This window comes from Pipistrellus kuhlii, unplaced genomic scaffold (genome assembly GCF_014108245.1).
Source record: "Pipistrellus kuhlii isolate mPipKuh1 unplaced genomic scaffold, mPipKuh1.p scaffold_m20_p_3, whole genome shotgun sequence".
Classification (NCBI taxonomy): domain Eukaryota; kingdom Metazoa; phylum Chordata; class Mammalia; order Chiroptera; family Vespertilionidae; genus Pipistrellus; species Pipistrellus kuhlii.
The window spans coordinates 40486753-40506119 of record NW_023425529.1 but is presented as its reverse complement, the minus strand read 5'-3'; the positions used below and the strand labels follow the sequence as shown (position 1 = coordinate 40506119).

At 43.7% G+C, this 19367-nt stretch overlaps 1 protein-coding gene across 2 annotated transcripts in view; it reads right to left on the bottom strand.

The window, feature by feature from the left end:
* PCED1B (PC-esterase domain containing 1B) overlaps positions 1 to 19367 on the bottom strand; it is a 70207-nt gene that overhangs the window by 46486 nt on the left and 4354 nt on the right. The gene's annotated exons all lie outside the window — the stretch shown is intronic.

The window sequence follows — 19367 nt, the reverse complement described above, 5'->3', positions numbered from 1 at the left end:
GAGAATGGATAGGCAAACTTTGCAGCGGCTAAATAATGAGTGTGCGTAAGCAAGAGCACGGAGAAGGCTTGTGATAGGTTGAGGAATTTACAGACCAAGTGTGCCCCGCATCGCTGAGACTGTAGGGAACAGATACACATAGATAACATTGAAAGGAAATATGCAAAACATTTTAAATAACAGGATTACAGAGGCATTGCCTTGCCCTTTCTGAAAACATACTTTATATTACTTTTAGTAACTTAAAAAGAATTCAATGGAATGCAACAGAAAATAAGCTACATGTGCCAATAGGTCTTGTACAAAGGAGATCACATTGGAAAGAATGTTTCCGCTGCAATATTCGCTTTCCATTTGAAGATCTAATATGCCAACCCCGAGCATGATACTATGTCAGAAGGATGATTCTGAGCTGAATTAACAGACACAAGAAGAGTTCCCTGCACTCCCCTGATCTGCCTAAAAGCAGTGTATTCCCCTTTGAGGAAGGTGCCCCTCCCTACCCCAACCAGAGAGAAGAGTGAAGAAAGAAGGCAGGGTGTCGTCAACACCAAGATGAGTTTGCACGGAGAGCTCAGATTTTCCGCCAATTTCCCATTTATTTCCTCGTGTAAGACATATGCCTCTGATTTATCTTCATAGAAAAGAAACAGCATGAGGCCAGGTGGCTGCTGCTGAATTTCCCAGAGCAAACAGGATGTGGGGGTGGGAGAGAGGATGAGAGCTGCAGACTTAGCTAGCACATGTCCTAGAGGCGACTAGAGAAGGCCCCAGCCCATTTTTTTTTTTTCTTCTAAATAACCCAATTGGAGACAGCAAGACCTAGGCGACCTATTAGCAAATAGGTGATCAATAGCACCCAGCCAACGAGGAACTGGAGGAGGCTCCCAATAAATAGGCTGTAGTCCTAGCCCTACGCGCGATCCTGTAAAACGGGCTCCTGCTCTTGAGAGCATTATTAAAATCCTCATTTTCGCCACGCTTGTGTCCGAGTCCGTGATTTGAAATGTGGACAGATGAGCCATTTCGCACACTAGTCACATCCCCTGAAGCCCAAGCCGTTTTTCCTTTGTTAAAATGGCATATAAACCCCTGAATTTAACTGCTTCTTTAAGCTTCATTTCTTTTCTATGAACTCTAGCCCACATTAACATTAATAAAAATGGTGTGCCTTTTCTCCTGCTAACCTGTCTTTTGTTAGCTGGATCACGGGGCCCCGAAAACTGAAGAGGTAGAGGACAAGTTTCCCTCCCCAGCACGTTGAGTAAAATGCTAAAAATCGTGAAGTTCATCTTCAGGACGTTATTTCAGGTTGCCATTTACAACCACAGCTACTAATGAACAAAAGGTAGGAACACAGATCAATACTGCTAACAACTCAGGTGGCGAGGAAGATGGCACCCACCGTGTCACCCACTCACACAGAGCGAAAGCTGTTAAAACCCACCGTAGGTGATTTTTGTAGGCTTTCATGCATTAGTAAACATTTTAAGAGGTGTGGGTGGGTAGCTATGATTAAATGGCACATTCGGTTTTTAAAAGCAACAGTATTTGTGGTTTAAAATGGGTACAAGCACAAAAATAATACCACGAAAATGGTTAGAACATTAAGAGTTGCCCTAAGATGACAGTTGAAAATATTGGCTTAATTTCCTCCAAAGAATCGCCATGCGAATGTGTGGGGGTTTTTTTTGGCTATAAACAAACGAACAAACAAAAACACTTAAAAATAGGATTTAGCTTATTGTGGTGCAACAAAGTAAAATGTAAAGCAAACTCCAAATCCCTTAGGGGCTTAGGCGTGTTCATTTGTTTACAATCATTCATTGATCCAACTCACACTTATTAAGCTCCTACTAAGTGCTCCAGAGGGGGGATATAAAACCTAGCAAAACTTGGTCTTGCTGTCTTTCGAGAGCTGATGAGACAAATTCATTGATAACTGTAACACACAGAGGAGAGGGCAAGGGCCATGAAAACAGAATGAACGGTGAACGGGAGCCGTGAACTTTCAGGAGTCTGTGCAATTGTTTACCTCAGACCTGTCTCCAGTCTCCAAAGTGCAAAGTGCGGGGACACCTCTTCCCAGCGTGTTGTTCTCTGGGCTCCCAGGCCACTCAGCCTTGTGTGCCCTCTCTGGGCTGGCACTCTGGTCACAGTCTGCGCCTGGCTCCCCAGGGTATGGACCATCAAGCCCAGCGTTAGAGTTCTCTCTTCCCAAGGTCGGCGAATCTGATGACCTAGCGCTGTCTCCTTCTGTACGGTCTAATGGATTCTTTCTCAGGATGTGAAGAGCGTTGGTCTTGTACTCACACACGTGAGTCAAATCCACTACTTTAAAAAGCAGAGGGAAATCGCATCTTGGTGAAGAGCACTGTTTTTGAAGCCAAGCTCTCTAGGCTTCAATCCCAACTCTTGTATTTGCTGGCTCTAGCCTTGGGCAAGTGATTTAGCCCTTTTCTGCCTTAATTTTCCCAGTTTTTAGTACCCACTTCATGGATTTGATGTGAGGATTAAACGTAGTGTTTAGAACAATGCCCGACAAGTAGTAAGCATCGATAAGAGTTACTATGATTACTGAGAAAGTTTCAGATACCAGGTTAACCATCTGTAAAAAGAGGATTATAGTTTTCCTGCTGCATGTCTAGGGTTTTCTAAAGGTCAAATGAGATGATGCAAGTGAAAGATTTTGAATAAAACAAAATTAATGGATGTTAGGTGCTTGACAAATGTTATCCTATTTATAAGATAATTCTTAGAATTCATCTTTGATGTGATGTGTAGGAGCTAAGACTTAAAGCCACGGACTCCCAAATCTGTCTCTGTAGGAGATCTCCTTTAGACCAGAACTCCCTGCAAGTCAGTTTGAATGCTAAAGCTTGGGTCATATCAGGGGGGTGCAATAGGTCTTTTGATGTGGCTCTATGCATTGGCAGGCAACCATTTACTCTGCCAGCTCAGGAGAGGTGGTCCATGTGTACTTAGCTGTGTGTGTGTTGGGGAAGGGCGAGGGGAGTGAAAGTGGAAGTAGGGTAGGGAGTGTAAATAAGGCCAGATTGGCTCAGTGGTTGAGCATCGAGGAGGTCACAGTTTGATCCCGGTCAGGGCACATGCCCAGGTTGTGGGCTGGATCTCCAGTGTGGGGTGTGCAGGAGGCAGCCTATCAATGATTGTCTCTCATCATTGATGTTTCTATCTCTTGCCCCCTTCCTCTTTGAAGTCAATAAAAATACATGTATTTTAAAAATGTATCTTTTTCTCTTCCCATACCATAATCTGCAAAAGTGAAAAGATCTGGATTTCGGAATAACCAAAGCAAAATTCTACAGACTCCTGGGCTGCCCTGTATCATGAGCAGGAACCTAACCCATCCAGCTGCTGCTCCACAGGCTTAGAGTCAAAAACCAGGCAGAATTGTCCATCTAAGAATGTACTGGAATATCAGATAGGACTGTGGAAAAGAAGGGGAGGGGAAATGACTGGGAAGAGGCATTCCAGTTAGAAGCCAAAACTAAAAGGAAATTCATGAAATTCTTGATCAAGAGTGTCACAACTCGAACAGGACTAACAAATCAGACACCCGCAGGACTACTGTTTTGGGGAAGAATCCTTTCAGCTAAGATGCCCAACATTAACAATCAAAAAAAGGAGAGGGGACTCTTTGAGGGGAAGGGATGAAGTAGAGAATAATTTGGAGTCCTAAATCTTCTCTCTCATCTTAAAAACAGTAGGTTACTTCCATTTTCAAAGCTCTACTTATAAAACTGAAACAAAAAAGGGATTTGAAAACAGATCAATGGCCTTTTTCTCGATTCAAATTTGCTAAGCTCACTAATTAGTTTGCATACCTATGTTATAGACAGATTGCCTCAAGCATGCATTCATTCACTTCAATAAGGATCACTGAGAACCAGATACTGTGCGAGGTGGAAGGAATAGGTATAAAAATGCAGTCTCTCCACTCAAGAGTGGTGTGAAAATGGCATGTAAAAATGTCAAAGAAGGGGCTAGTAGCTAAAATTGAAGCATGCAAACGAAGCACCAAAGCCTGTAGGAAAGGTCAAAGGGGAGAGGGAAGGTATACGGATGATCATTGCAATCTGCGATTCCAATATTGAATGAAAACCAGTTTTTAAAGAGTTTCATGGTGATTCCTCAAATCATCATTATAAAAAGTGCCATCATTTTTCTGTTTTCAAAGTGAAATTTGGCTTTTGGCTAAGGCTCTAACAGAAAAATGTATTAATAGTGGCTGCTACTGTAATAAATTATTTTCAAGTATCTTGCTTAGATTCCTGGGGATAATTAATTTTTTAATAGCTTCATAAGCCATGGCTTATAAATTATTGACTACTGCTTGATAACTATTACAAACCAAACACATAGCATTTGTTTTCCATTAATCATTGTGTTGCAGAAATTAAGCTAATTTTTTCTTTTATTTATCTTTATTACAGGAAGAGTGACATTTAATATGGCAGTAACTTCAGAGATCCTGCAGCGAAGTCTTAAATCACAGAGGTAATCACTAACAATTAGGATGTTGTTTCAATTGGTTAGTTGTAGGAAGTACTTGTAACCAGCTTAGGTTTCTTGCATAGGACTAAACATCTCAGTATTATTCTGGGAATATAAATAGTTCATTCCCTTCCAATTGCATTTTTGGTGATCAAATCAATACTCTGAATTCTCCAATATCCCCTTAAATTGTACAGAAGATACAAATAAGAAAATAATCATTTTTCATTAACTTAACTCTACAACTTAGCTATGGCTTGGCACTTGCTCAGCTTTCTAAGTGGAATTTAAACTTGTCAAACATTAAATTGCATGTCATATTGTAATAGTAATAATTTCCTAGTTTATAAGTCTGTAATTTTAGGGTGAACTCTTAGAGTGACATATTAAGGGTGACACTTGACCACGTAGGTAGCCACCTCCTTGTGTGTGTGTGACATAGATAAGACTTACCCTGCGGAACACCGCTGAGGATGACGTGTGTAACTGATACCCATCTTGTACTTTGATTAACAGCCATGCAGTAACCCACATATAAAGTTTTCAAAAGAAAAAAAAGGAGCAAATTTTTAAAAATACATTAAAGTACTGAGATACCCTGTTAAATAATGCAACAGAAACACGTTCAGAAAGCCATTCGAAAGTCAGATTCCAATATCTATAAAACAGGCTTCAGTTCTTCAGCCCATTAAGTAATTCAGTAAAAACTTGGAGAACACCTGTGTCTATCTGTGGTTGCCACAGTTGTCATTCTGACCCACACCTTCAACAACTATCATGGTCCCTCTACCCAACCCCTACGTTACCCAGTCCTACCCCAGCATAGGGCCCATATTTCTATCTTGGCTGTTCAGTCGGTCCTCAAGCACATCTAAAATTTCAGATATGGCCTTGCCGGTGTGGCTCAGTGGTTGAGGTTCAACCTATGAACCAGGAGGTCACAGTTCTATTCCCGGTTGGGTTTCGGGCTCGATCCCCAGGTGAGGAATATGCAGGAGGCAGCCAATCAATGATTCTCTCTCATCATTGATGTTTCCACCCCTCCTTTTCCCTTTCTCTCTGAAATCAGTAAAAATATGTTTAAAACATCAGATATATATGACATAAATGGACAATTGAAATGCAGCAGTGATCTTCACACTGGGCTCCATGTAACCATAAGTGTTCCTTGTAGAGGCAGGGATCATGGGCATATTCCATTTGTATCCCCCTATCAGGCTACAGTTTTAAATTATTAACTCTTTTGCAATAAAAAAAAAATCAACAGAAGAATTTTACACACTTTAAGAATGTAAAAATCCTTAAGGCAATAGTTCCCACAGTAATAATCTAATACCGAAATTTCGCCTAGGCTCGGTAGCTCAGTGTGTCGTCTGATACACCAAGGTTGCATGTTTGGTCCTGCCAGGCCACATACAAGAATTAACCAATGAATGTATAAATAAGTGAAACAACTCACTGTCGCTCTCTCTTTCTCACTCAAATCAATCTATCTTTTTTTTTATTTTATTTTCTATGGACTATAGAAATATATGCAGGAGGCATCCTTTATGAATGAAGTGGGTTATTAAACCTTGTATGTATGTAAGACCTCTGTATGCAAGTAACTTCTCCTATAAAAGCAAAAGATAAAAACTATGGAGAATTTAATCAAATTGCCCCCATTAAAAAAACTAACAAAAGGATTTCTTCCTTAAAATAAAATAAAAAAATCAAATCAATTCACATAAACAACAAGATAGCGGTCATGTACTGCTTAGGACAAACGTCCACATTATGGTCTAAACCCGTGGTCGGCAAACCGCAGCTCGAGAGCCACATGCGGCTCTTTGGCCCCAAAGTGTGGCTCTTCCACACACACACAAAAGACACGGCCTGGGCGAGTCTATTTTGAAGAAGTAGTGTTGGAAGAAATTTTAAAAACTTGGCTCTCAAAAGAAATTTCAGTCGTTGTACTGTTGATATTCGGCTCTGCTGACTAATGAGGTTGCCGACCATTGACTAGACTCTAAACCATTAATGAAACTACATTTGCTAACTTCCTTCCTCTGACTTGGTAACATAAAAGAGTAAGCAATGCCCTGGCTTTGCTTCCAGGAAACACTCAAGTCAGGCTTCCACTCTGGCCCAGAACAGCTGTGTGCTCTCTGGTTGGCTGCCCAACACTCGGAGCCAGTTTTCGTTGGCATCGAACAGGAGGGTTACCACCAACCTCACTGGCACACAGTGAAGATGAAAAGGGGTCACGGCAACGTCTACCAGGGGCCTAAGGACAGGCCCTGCCGTGCATCCAACAAGCACCGCTCCCGCCTGGGACTCGAGAGAGGAAAGCAGAGTCTACAGACAGCAAGCACCCCGCTTTGTTCCCTCCCCAAACCGTCAGCCCCCCTTTCCTCCCCCCCGCAGAGGCAGAGGGGTACCTCCTCAGGCGCAGAGGGAAGCCTCAGCCCAGGTGGCCGTCCTCAGACCTCCTCGGGAGCTGCTCCAGGATGCCCCCCGGAGAGGGAATAATTACGCATTCCACTTCTTCAGCCTCCTCAGCTAGGCTCCTGCCGGCAGCAAGAGACACATTCCAGTGTCTTTCTTCAAGAAAGGAAACTTCTTGGACTCCACCTCCAGGACTGTCCTATCTTTGGCCTCCCCGTCAAGGTCACTTCTTACTTAAAAGACTTGTTTGCACTGGCTGCCTCCTGGGTCCTCACCTCCCACTCACTCCCTCTCTCTCTCTCTTTTTTTTTTTAAGAAAAATTTAATTTGGCTTCCAACTCCATCAATTCAAAGAGATGATTGTCAGGAAATCACCATTGATTTCCCTGTTGCTCCTTTCCATGGCCATTTCGTGGTCCTTGTCGCATCCCTAGCATTCGCAGCTCCGGGGGCTGGACCACCGGTGATCAGTGCCCTCAGGAAAACTGCGGGAGAGTCTGACACCCTCCTCTCCGCGCCACCTTCCTGTATCCTTTGTGAGTTCTTTCTCCGGCAATTCCCAAACGTTGGTCTTTCTCAAGGCCCAGTGATCAACTTCTATCTTCTTTCCATCAACATTCTTTCCCTCGGTGAATCCATCCACTTTCATCGCACCCATCCATAAGGTGGCCACACATCCCAGTTTGCCCCAAACATATCTGGTTTAGCCTAGTTTTACCAGCATAATAGATGCCCTCCCCCAAACCCCTCCACCCTACCTCCCAGTTTAGAAGCAAACAAAATATGTGGTCCCCTTATCTATTACCATTTGTATGCAGATGACTCCAAACTAAGGCCGTAAAGCAGCGCGGCTGAGGGGGTGGGCCCTGCAGCCAGCCCCCGGGGCTTCCATCCGGCTCCACTAGTCACCAGCCTCTGAGCCAATGGGCGGGTCCAGCACTTCAGATCCCTCCTCCACAAAATGCGAACTACGCTAGGGATTTCTCAAGAAGTGAGGGTTCAATGAACAGACCTAAAATCATCAGCATGAGGTGTGCCACATTAAAAAAAAAATAAAAAAAAATATATACATATATATATATATATATATATATATATATATATATATATATATATATATATATATAAAACTGATTTCAGAGAGGAAGGGAGAGGGCTAGAGATATAGAAACATCAATGGTGAGAGAGAATCATTGATCTCTGGGGATCAAGCCCGCATCCCAGGAATGTGCCCTTGGCCAGAATCGAACCCGGGACCCTTCAGTCAGAAGGCCGACGCTCTATCCACTGAGCAAAACGGGCTAGGGCCTGCCACATTTTTAAGTGCTCCATAAATTTGGCTAGCCAGGACTTGTCTCCAGAGCTCCAGACATAGCCAGGTAAGTGTAATAAAGTTCTAAGGAGGTGAAGGGAGGGGTGAGGGAGGGAAAAGGAGGGGGACGGGTGGGAAGGGCCTGGAGTCGGCCTGTCTGTGTGGTCCTCTTATCACTTCTAAATTCTCTAGGCGCCCATTTATCCTCCCAACAAACTGTGGCTGAATTCCTAAGATATTTCTCTTGTGACCTTTGAATGCTGTTCCTAAGGGTAGTTAGAATGCTGTTCCTAAGGGTAGTTATCGGTCCTCTGTGGCAGCATTTTCTTGCTCTGCATATTCAGAGAGCCGCTGTGCAATCTGTGCTGGAAACACTGGCTATAAGTGGAAAAAGGTTCTGCTTCTGAACTGCTTGAATTGAGTCTTTTTTTTATTTTTCACGACTGTGGCTGTTTCCACTATTCCGAAAACATCAAAACGATATTGAATGACAGCCTGGATATAGAGCAGTGCAACCATTTCTTGACAATAAAAAATAAGGCATAATTCTTGAAAATGCACTTGAGGAAGGAGGATGGTGTGATGTATTTGGGGGGAGCGGAGCACAGCGAACAATTTCACCTCTTAGATTTTTACGGTTAACTTTTTTATTTTCTGTAAGGTACTCTTAATCCTTCCTTAAGAAAGGGTCTCAGTTTGCTTGAAATGCTTTCTAAAGTGGTATTTCTATTTTATATCTGTTTTCAAATTTCCTATCTTCACTTTCACTTGATGGGCTATCACAGTGGTCGGCAAACCGAGGCTCGAGAGCCACATGCGGCTCTTTGGCCCCTTGAGTGTGGCTCTTCCACAAAATACCACATGCGGGCGCGCACGTACAGTGCGATTGAAACTTCGTGGCCCATGCGCAGAAGTCCGTTTTCTGCCTGGGCGAGTCTAGTTTGAAGAAGTGGTGTTAGAACACTCTAGGGGCCAAAGAGCCGCATGTGGCTTGCGAGCCGCAGTTTGCCGACCACTGAGCTAGCATAACTTCAGTGGGTTGCATGGACCAACTTTGTTTTTTAACCTGAGCTATGATCCTTCTTGCATCTCCCCAAAGCCCGTGGCTGAAGTAGAGAGCTTGTGTACACTCAGAGGGCTTTTTCTCACCTCTTCACATTTGCTCTGCAAATCAGCACTGAATGTTCCCTGTCCCCCTCCTCGCCTGAGCTTCTGCTCATTCCTTAAGACCCAGTTTGAAGCGCATTTCTGTCTACAAGCCCTCCCTGTTTCCCCAGACAGAAACATCTCTCGGTCCTCTGACAGATGCCTCTATTTAGCGTGTGGTTCCATTTTGTGCTATTTTTAAATGCTCATTTGCCTTTCTACCCGAGTCTCGAGTCCTGGGTCACTGAAGTGGGTTTCACCCATCCTTGTACTACTCACAGCTGAGTGGTTGATGCACAGTTGTTGGCATTCCTTGAGCATTTTCTCTGTACCAGGCCTATTTTATTCTCACCATCTAATCAGGTGGGAGCGATTACTATCTTCATTTTATGGATGAGTAAACTGAGGCCAGAAGAGGTTATGTAAGTAGCACAAGGTTGTTCAGCTAGTGGAAGGCAGAGCTGGTCTTTCACTGGGAATCTTCTGATTAAGTAGGTAGGCTTAAAGTTTTTATGTATTTATTTATTTTATTTTATTGATTTTTTACAGAGAGGAAAGGAGAGGGATAGAGAGTTAGAAACATTGATGAGAGAGAATCATCGATGAGCTGCCTCTTGCACACCCCCTACTGGGGATGTGCCCACAACCAAGGTACATGCCCTTGACCGGAATCGAACCCGGGACCTTTCAGTCTGCAGGCCGATGCTCTTTCCACGGAGCCAAACCGGTTTCGGCCTTAAGGTTTTGTTTTGTTTCTTTAGGAGGAAATATGGCTCCAGAGCCTGAGCTTTTAACCTTAGCTATAAATGTTGATATTTTGAGGGGAGGAAAAATAGTCTTATCTAGAAAAAAAATATTTGCATGCTGTTTTCCTTTTTATTCTCTGTTGAAGAACAAAACAAAACAAAGCAATGTTCTGTGCCCAGCTTTAACCGTTTTCCCTGAGAAAGCAGAGCAGATATGAAGTCAACTGAGGGCCATTTTTATCACTCTGACAGCTTATTTCTATTCATTGTGTCAATGGAAAGCGAAGTCACTGCCCTAAAGTGATATTTTTATACGTATGCTGACTACTGTAGATTCTAATCAGCGGTTAAATAAAGAGTCCCCATGGAGGAAAAGGAGGGGTGGTGGGGAGCTAATAATGACTCAGTTGCTTTCAGCTGATGCACAGGTTGGATTCTGAAAATTCTGTGTCCAGGAATGGCCGTAAAGGCCATTTAACCAGTGAACGTTAGGCTGAGTCAGCAGGCTGGGGTTCCGGCCACCTCTGCAGCTCAAGTCACCTCGTTAACATCCCTTAAACGGAAGAGATGATCCTTATTAAGGAGATTACACAAAAGAGCTTTTAAAATGGATATTTTATTGTTGCTACTGTTAGCAATGTAGTTTCCGAATACTAAGTGTAATCGTGTTTCTATGGGGAAATAATTTGTTTAAATTTTTTATTTTATTTATCGATAATTCATTACTATTTTTTAAGCTTCATCTGATGACATGTTTAGAAATAGGAAGAGACAGGAAGAGAGAGAGAGAGAAAGAGAGAGAGAGAGAGAGAGAGAGAGAGAGAGAGAGAGAGAGAGAGAGAGAGAGATACCAGTTGGTTGCCTCCTGTACACCCCTGGACCAGGAATTGAACTCACAACCTAGGAATGTGCCCCGACTTGGAATTCAACCCGCAACATTGGGTGCACAGGACGACACTCCAACCAACTTAGCAACTCGACTGGGGCTCTTTTTCTTTTAAGTTTTTGAATTTAAAAGCCAGTCTCTTAAGAGATCAACCGAAGGACTTGTATACATGCATATAAGCATAACCAATGGATGCAAAACTCTGGGAAGGGAGGGCATGTATGGGGGGGGAGGGGTGATTGGTAAGGTATGTACACATATAATACCTTAATAAAAAAAATGAGGGGGAAAAAAGATTCAAATTCCATTTGAAGTAAAAGCCAGTCTCTGTCAGCCTAGCTCCTTATGCATGATATTTCTAAGAAGGATCTGGAAGATGCGGGTTCCCACTGCTGTGTGTGTTAGCAGCGTGCCTGAGGATGATGTCCCCCAGTTTCAAGCCCTAGGACTGGGAACAGGAGGAGGGACAAGGTCCAGGAGGTTCGGAAGCTGACAGAACCAGAGTCTGTGCTGGGGAAAGAATGCAAGGAACCAACTCCAGACACTAGGCTTTTCCCAGGTCCGGTTTCCTCCCTTCAGCTCTGTTTGGACCTTTGAGCTTCTCTTTCTCTCGCCATATCCTGCACAGCTCTCAGCCTCTCCCTAACCCCTCAGAAACAAAAATAAGGCAACAACCCAGCACTGCCCTACTGAAGGGTGAATTGTGGAAACCAAAGGAAATGCGCCACAAACTCTACAAATGTCAATTATGGTTTTTCTGAGCCACTTTAGTACTTTGTGTATGGGAGGGGAGAAGGGGTGTGGGGGGGAGATTAAGTAGTTAAGGGAGATTTCCAGTAAATAAAGTATTTAACTTACTCCTTAGCAACACTAGTTTAACTTGTCATTCAGTAATGATTTAGTGCCCAGGCCTGCAGTATGCTACACGATTTACCTGCTTACCTATCCATTCCTCTTAAGAGCCCTGTGAAATTGGTACTTGCCCCACCTCCATTTTGCACATTCGAAAATGAAGCTTGGCAGATTGAGTCATCTGATCAAGGTCATCCATTTTCTCAAAAGCAGAGCTGGGAGTCAGAACCAGTGCCAAGCCTCTGTGGTCAACCACAACATACACCATAGCATGTGCACCAGACGCTTCACATCCTTTCCTGCTCACAGCCTGCTGCTTCCTCTCACTGCACATTTTTAGAGATTTAGTAGTTTGCTATCAATCCTCCTTGTTATGACATAACAGTTGTCTCTGTAGGGCTGTCCAGTGAAGTGGGGGTGGGATGGAGTGGCTCGGAGGGTGATTCCTTCCTACAGAAAGTACCTGAGAAGCGAGAATCCCAACAAAGGTAAAAAGTACCTCTCGGTTGATTCTAGATCTCTTTCCCAGAGACTCCTTTCTCGGCTGTCGACCAGATACAGGGTTGGAGAGAGAGCTCGGAGCCTGGGCTGCAAGGCAGACAAGTTCACCTCAGGGTGCTGCCGGGTTGGTGAGCGAGCCTCAGGGGAGAGGATGCCATTTCCGGTGGCATCTGGGCCAAATGACCAGAGTCAGCATTTATTTTTCTTGCTTAGGAAGCGGAAGCCCAATGGCTGAAGCTTTAAGGCGTTGGCAAATATGAGACACCAATTGGTTAGTGAGCCCAAAGCATAGCATCTTCCTGGAATTTGACTCTGAACTTGTTTTCATTTCATGTTTCTCAGTAGTTTGGGTGTAGCTTCTATGGTTCTTCTCTCCCCCCCTCCTCTCCCCCCCCCCCCCCCCCCCCTTAACAATTCAGACCCTTTGTCTTATTACTCTAGCTTGTGTGGTCACAGATGGAAAAAAATATATATATATGGCTACTAGCGTGGGCAAGGAGGGAAAGATGGTGAGGGGAAAGCAAGGGGAAGTGAGAGGAGAAATGGGGAAGTACAGGAAGATGACTCCCTTTTCTAATTACATTTTAAGAGTAATAATCCTGTACTTTCGTGTGGTGCTCCTCCCAATGCCCTGTGGGTAGAATGGCTCACTCCACAGCTTCAGGACATTTTTCTGATTCCTCCTCCTCTTTCATTTGAAAGCAAGTTGCACCTGGAGAAGGGGAGGGGGTGGGGGTGGGGGGGTGGCAGGAAGTGGTGTTCTCATTGATTAGATGTAGATCAGCTTGGAACTTTGTTTTCTTTTTCTTTGAAAGGATACGTCTGGGATGAGGGGAATACCACCTCCCCTGCAAATACCAAGATGAAAGAAGAAATGATTTTTTTTTTTAAATGAGGAAATAAACCCCTAAGAAAGTTTTTCGAAAATAGTGAACCTTCTGTAGGTGTTTTAAACACTTCGGGAAGCAGCATTTCTCCATGACTTGAAATTACTCACGAACTTACTTACTTCTCTTTAAATTACTAACGAACAAGAGTAACCAATTCCCAAAACAGTCCTGCGGGCTTCATTTGTCTTTTAACACTGTGCTCTTTAGGGAGCTCAGTCTATAACGCAAACATGGTTATCTTTTCTTGGGAAACGCCATTTTATTTTACTTCACTGATACTCCGATGTGTGGCTTCACAGTGCATTCCACCCATTACATATTGTTTTTATCCTATCCCCAAAAGCAATAAGTCAAGTTAATTTGCATCTTTTCATGAATTTTAATACAATCATTATTGTGTCTCAAGGCTGGGCTTCACCGAGAACCCATCTGATAACTTTAGTATTTTAAAATTTAGAGCAGTCTATTACGTAACTTTGAAATTTTGCCATTATTTCATTCTAGCATCTATGTGAGTTGCAAATCTTTCCAGTCCTTTTGATTCCAGGTAGTCTGTATATTGTGAGAGTAAGAGAACAATTGGGGGGGGGGGGGGGGAGGCAGGAATAAAATTTGCATAATCGTTCACAAGACCAGAGAATGCAGGAGCTTGAATAAAGCAAATGATAATCTTGATTATACTTGCTAAATTTAAAATAAAGTTGTTTAAGACCAAGCCACAGATTTTCTACTGATTTTCCTACTTCCAAGAACATATACATGGAGACAGTTCTGGCCCCATGTGTACCACAGCTCAGTGTGCTGGCTTTTTCCAAGGGATGGTAAAAATGTACATACATAAAAGGCTAAGCTACTGGCAGACTGGCCAACAGGCCAGTAGGTATGATGCACACTGACCACCAGGGGGCAGACACTCCACGCAGGAGCTGCTGAGTGACAGCAACTTTGCAGAGTGCCCTCTCCCACTCTGGGACCCCTTGGGGGATATTGGAGAGCCGGTTTTGGCCCGACCCCCGAAGGCCTGGCCAAGGGGAACCCTGCCAGAGGGACCCTGCTCACTCTACAGATGCCCTTCAAGCCCTGGCTCTCCCCCAGGTGCAGCCAGCTGGGGAGGGACCAAGAGAGGTTGGCATGTCCAGCTTGCCGGTCAATGTGCACGAATCTGTGCCCTGGGCCTCTAGTGTATGTAATGTTCTACACTTACTTATAATGTGCTATCTCATAGCAGATCCCCTTTCATAAAATGAGGTGAGCTCTAATTGCTACCTTTCCTTTTCAGGTGGTGAGACTGAGGCTCTCGGAAAGCTTTGTGGAGCAGTGCAGGGGCTTGGAGCCCTTCTGACCAGTGTCATCTTCCCTGCCCTCTCAGTGGGAGGCCAGACAGGGCCTACTGCCATTGTCATCATTCTAAAGTTACTTTGCTTATTTTAAAAAGGCTTTTTAAATGCACATGGCACAGAACTTCAAAAGGTACAAGCAGTATGAGTGAGAAGTACATCCCCTGCCCTTTCTTGTTCCCTAACCCCTCACTTTTCCTAGAAGCAACACTGTCATCGGCTTCTTGTCTACTCTACCAGAGGTATTCTGTATGGATATTCTAAATTTCTCTGAAATAGTTTGTTCTCTCTTCTTTCCCTCATAAGAGTGACATGAGCCGGGGAATGAAAAGGGGTCTGATTCTGGATATATGTGGACGGCCGAGGTGATAGGCTTTGCCTGGGCGAAGAGGTGGGTGTGGGAAAAGGAGAGGAGACAAGGCTAGCTAGCTAGCTCTGGGGTTTGGGGCCTGAACAACAGGAAGGATGAAGTTGCCATTTACTTAGATGGAGAACATTTGGGAGAAACGGGCGGGCTCGGGAGTGGAGGTCAAGTGTTAGGTTTGGGGCTTGTTGCATGGGAGAAGCCTTGGGGCATTCGGATTGAGATGTTGAATGGAGATCTGGATAGACTGGTCTGGAGCTGAGGGGAGACGCTGGAGAAACCAATTAGGTTTGGATGCTGTCACCAAAGGAGAAGGTGAAGCTAGGGCAGAAAGAGTCTGTGAATTGAGCCCTGGGGCACTCCGGGCAGAGGAAGTCAGGAAGTAGAAAAGACAAATGGGAGAAGAAGGAGGAGTCCATGAAACTGGAAGAAAATTAGGAGAGTGTGAAGTTCCAGAAGCCAGAGGAAAAAGGGTTTCATGGGAGGATGCACAGGAGGGATTGTCTGTGTCAGAGACAGTTGATAGGTCAAGAAGGATGTTTGACCAATTCATCCTGTGAGTCTTCAGGAATGATGAGGACAAAGGCTGATCAGAAAGGTTCAGAGAGGATGGGAGAACTGGAGATGATAACGCCCTCCAGGAGTCTTACTCTGAAGAGAAGCAGAGAATGAGAAGTCAGCTGGAAGGCGGAGTGGGGTTAAAGTTTTATTTTCTTTTAGGATGGGAACCGTAGTAGCATGTCTGTATGCTTATGGGAATGATTCAGTAAGCAGGGGGAACAGACATGCAGGAGGAATAGGGGGAAATTGCTGGAGCAATGTCCTTGAGTTGGTGACAGGGTTGGGATCTAGTGCCCAATTGGAGGGGTTCACCTTGGATGGGAGCCAGGGCAGCTCAAGCAGAGAAAATGGGGGAGACAGCACAGGAGCATAATAATGCTGGTATATGGATAGGTGAGGAGGAGCGAGCTTGTGTGTGTGGAGGGGTGTCCTGTTTTGTCTTTGTCAGTGAAATAGGCAAAGAGGTCAAGGTCACCAGCTGAGAGAACCTGGAGAAGGTGGAGTTAGTTAGAGGTTTGAGGAACAAGAAGATTTAAAATAATCGACTAGGAGGTGGGAGAGGCTGTAATTATTGAGCAGCATGGAGACCCCCTTAAAGCTGGGAGTCCTGCCCTAACCGGTTTGGCTCAGTGGATAGAGTGTTGGCCTATGGACTGAAAGGTCCCAGGTTCGATTCTGGTCAAGAGCATGTACCTTGGTTGTGGTTACATCCCCAGTAGTGGGTGTGCAGGAGGCAGCTGATCGATGTTTCTCTCTAATTAGTGTTTCAATCTCTATCCTGAGAGGGTACGGCAGGGCGAGGATGAGCTCCCAACTCCGCCCCGCAGGGCGGAGTTATCCCTAGCCCTCACCCAACCAATCAGGGTTAGCCGAGGCAGTGACATCACCACCGACCGGAGTAAAACCCCTGGACTGGGAGAAGTTCGCTCTCTCTTCCGCCATGCTGCCGGCGTGGGTGGGAGGGGCCCACGCTAGCATGGAGAAGGCTCTTTTGTTTATTGCATCGGACTCGGCTCCCTGGTGGTCCTTGGGGATCACGTAGTCTGGGCATAACAATCCCTCTCCCTTCTTCTCTTTAAAAAATTAATAAAATATTTGTTAAAAAAGAAAAAAGCTGGGAGTCCTTATTTAATGATGTTTGATTTTTTTCTCTAGTCTGTTTCAGCCAGATGGGTGCAAATCCAGAGTAGACAAATATTACATTTACTCAGGATTGGGGTTTGCCTTTTGGTTTCTATTAATGCATGTTACTGTGCCATTACAAATATATACTTTATTTTAAGCCATAATTTATTTAAAACCAAATTCAGAAACGCCAAATATTTTAATTAGCAAAAAATATTCTAAACACAAGGGCAAAAATAGTGTTCCTTTATATTAATAACCCTTCAATAGTTCCAGTCACAGATCAGTTTAAACTTATCTTTAAAAGGGCCATTGTCATTTTATCCACATTTTCTATTTCAAGGAACACTTAATTTTCTTATATTCTTGGAACAGAGTGCTTCAAGGGGGCCAGAAATCAGACCACTAAATATTTACTTTGTAAATAAACTTAGTTCAGCCACCTGGTGTGTGTTTGTGTTCTATGCCTGGCCACCTTAAGATGAAGGACCATATTTGGCAAATCACAAAACAATATGTGTTTTATTTGCTTGTCTGACTTGAAACAGTTTTCATATTTTTGATGCTTTCTCTCCTAAGCATTTGCCTTTAGCATTCTTAAGCACATATGAATAATTTGTTTCTATTGGGGCACAGAGACTTCTCTGATAGTATGGTAAGAATCTTGACACTTGGGATTAAAATTTCTTGTGAGTTCAGTTTAGTAACTGAACTACATTCTGCACTAAGTCAGTGCATGAACACTTTTGTGGTATTGAGCAGCAAGGCTAGAGGTGTTGGGACTTGGGAGGTTATGGGTTAAAAAGAGCCAAATGGCTCTAACCTGTGTGGCTCTGTGGATAAAGTGTTGGCCTGTGGACTGAAGGGTCCTGGGTTTGATTCTAGTCAAGGGCATAAGCCCGGGTTGTAGGCTCGACCCCCAGTAGGGGGCATGCAGGAGGCAGCTGATCAATGATTCTCTTTCACCATTGGTGTTTCTATCTCTTTCTTCCTCTCTGAAATCAATAAACATATTTATTAAAAAAGAAAAAGAGCTATATTGGTGATTTTTACCAGGATGGATGGAATTCAAGAAGTGAATTTATAAAAGACCCCATTCTATTAGACCTCTTAAACTTTTCTATAAACTTTTCTTAAAATTCTTATGTTTCACACAAATTCTATATTCTGCTACAGTTTAGCTTATGGTTCAGAGCATGGCCCTTGCAGGCAGAAAATTGAGTTCAGATTCCCAATTTGCAACCCATGAGTTGTGTGACTGGAAAAGTTACTTAATATTCTCTGGTCCAATTCCAGCTGTGGACATTGAATATGCAAAGTGCTAAGCAGAGTGCCATCCATTTAATAAATGTTCAATTTATTCTCGGTAATATAAAATAAGTACTAAGTTATATTACTAATTTAGCAATATAAACATATACTTTAAATGGTTACCATTGCATAAAATGTAAACATTGAGAAATACCTTGTTGGATGGGTACTAGTTGGGACTGGTATGCTCCTATCCCTGCAGGAACCAGTTTTAAAAGTGGGAAGGGTGACAGATCATCCTTACACCAAGATGATGCTCAGGGATGTCACACAGCCAAGCTAACAACCAAGGTTGGATTAAGAACCAGCCTCCTGAGTCCCATAGTCCCAGTTCATGAGTTTTGGGGGGTTGGGGAGAGGAGTTATAGCTCCTTCACAAAAAATATATTACCCTGGGAGAATTTGGCCTTGAATTATCTAGATATATAAAAGGCTAATATGTAAAGTATCCCCTCGGGAGTTAGACCGTGAAATCAGGAGTTCTGTCATTCACTAGGACATTCAATGACCACTAGGGCCAGCACGGAACATGGTGGGCGCCCCCACTGAGGGACTGAGGGAGGTAGGGAACCTGATCAGCCCTGATCACTGGTGAGGCTTCTAGTTTAACAATACACAAATTTCATGCACCTGGCCTCTAGTTTAACAGTGTCCCTCACCTCTGAATAATACTACATTTTATTAGAAGACTAAATCACTGGCTTAGTTTTTTAATTTCATCTCTCTCTCCTTTCTCTCTCTCTCTCTCTCTCTCTCTCTCTCTCTCTCTCTCTCTTCTCTCTCTCTCTCTCTCTCCCCTCCTCTCCCCCCTCTCTCTCTCCTTATTGCCATCTTAACCATTTTTAAGTGTGTGTTTAGTAGTGTTAAGTATATTCACATTGTTCTGAACAATCTCTAGAACATTATCATCTTGCAGATCTGAAACTATCCAGTAAACAACAACTCCTTTGTCCCTCTTTGTAGCCCTTGGCATCCACTGTTCCTGCTGTTTCTATAAATTGATTATTTTCATACAGTATTTGTCTTTTTGTGATTGGCTTATTCCACTTTTTTTTTTTTTTTTTTAATATATCTATTGATTTCAGAGAAGAAGGGAGAGGGAAAGAGAACTAGAAACATCCATGATGAGAGAGAATTATGGATCGGTTGCCTCCTGCACGCCCTCCCCCCACACCTTACTAGGGATGGAGCCCACAACCCGGGCATGTGCCCTTGACCGGGAATCGAACCCTGACCTCCTGGGTCATAGTTCGGTGCTCCACCATTGAGCCATGCCGGCTGAGCTGGCTTATTCCACTTAACATATTGTTTTCAAGGTTCATCCATGTGGTAGTAAGTATGTGACAGAATTTCCTCCTTTTTTAAAGATTGGAGAATACTCATTGTCCAGT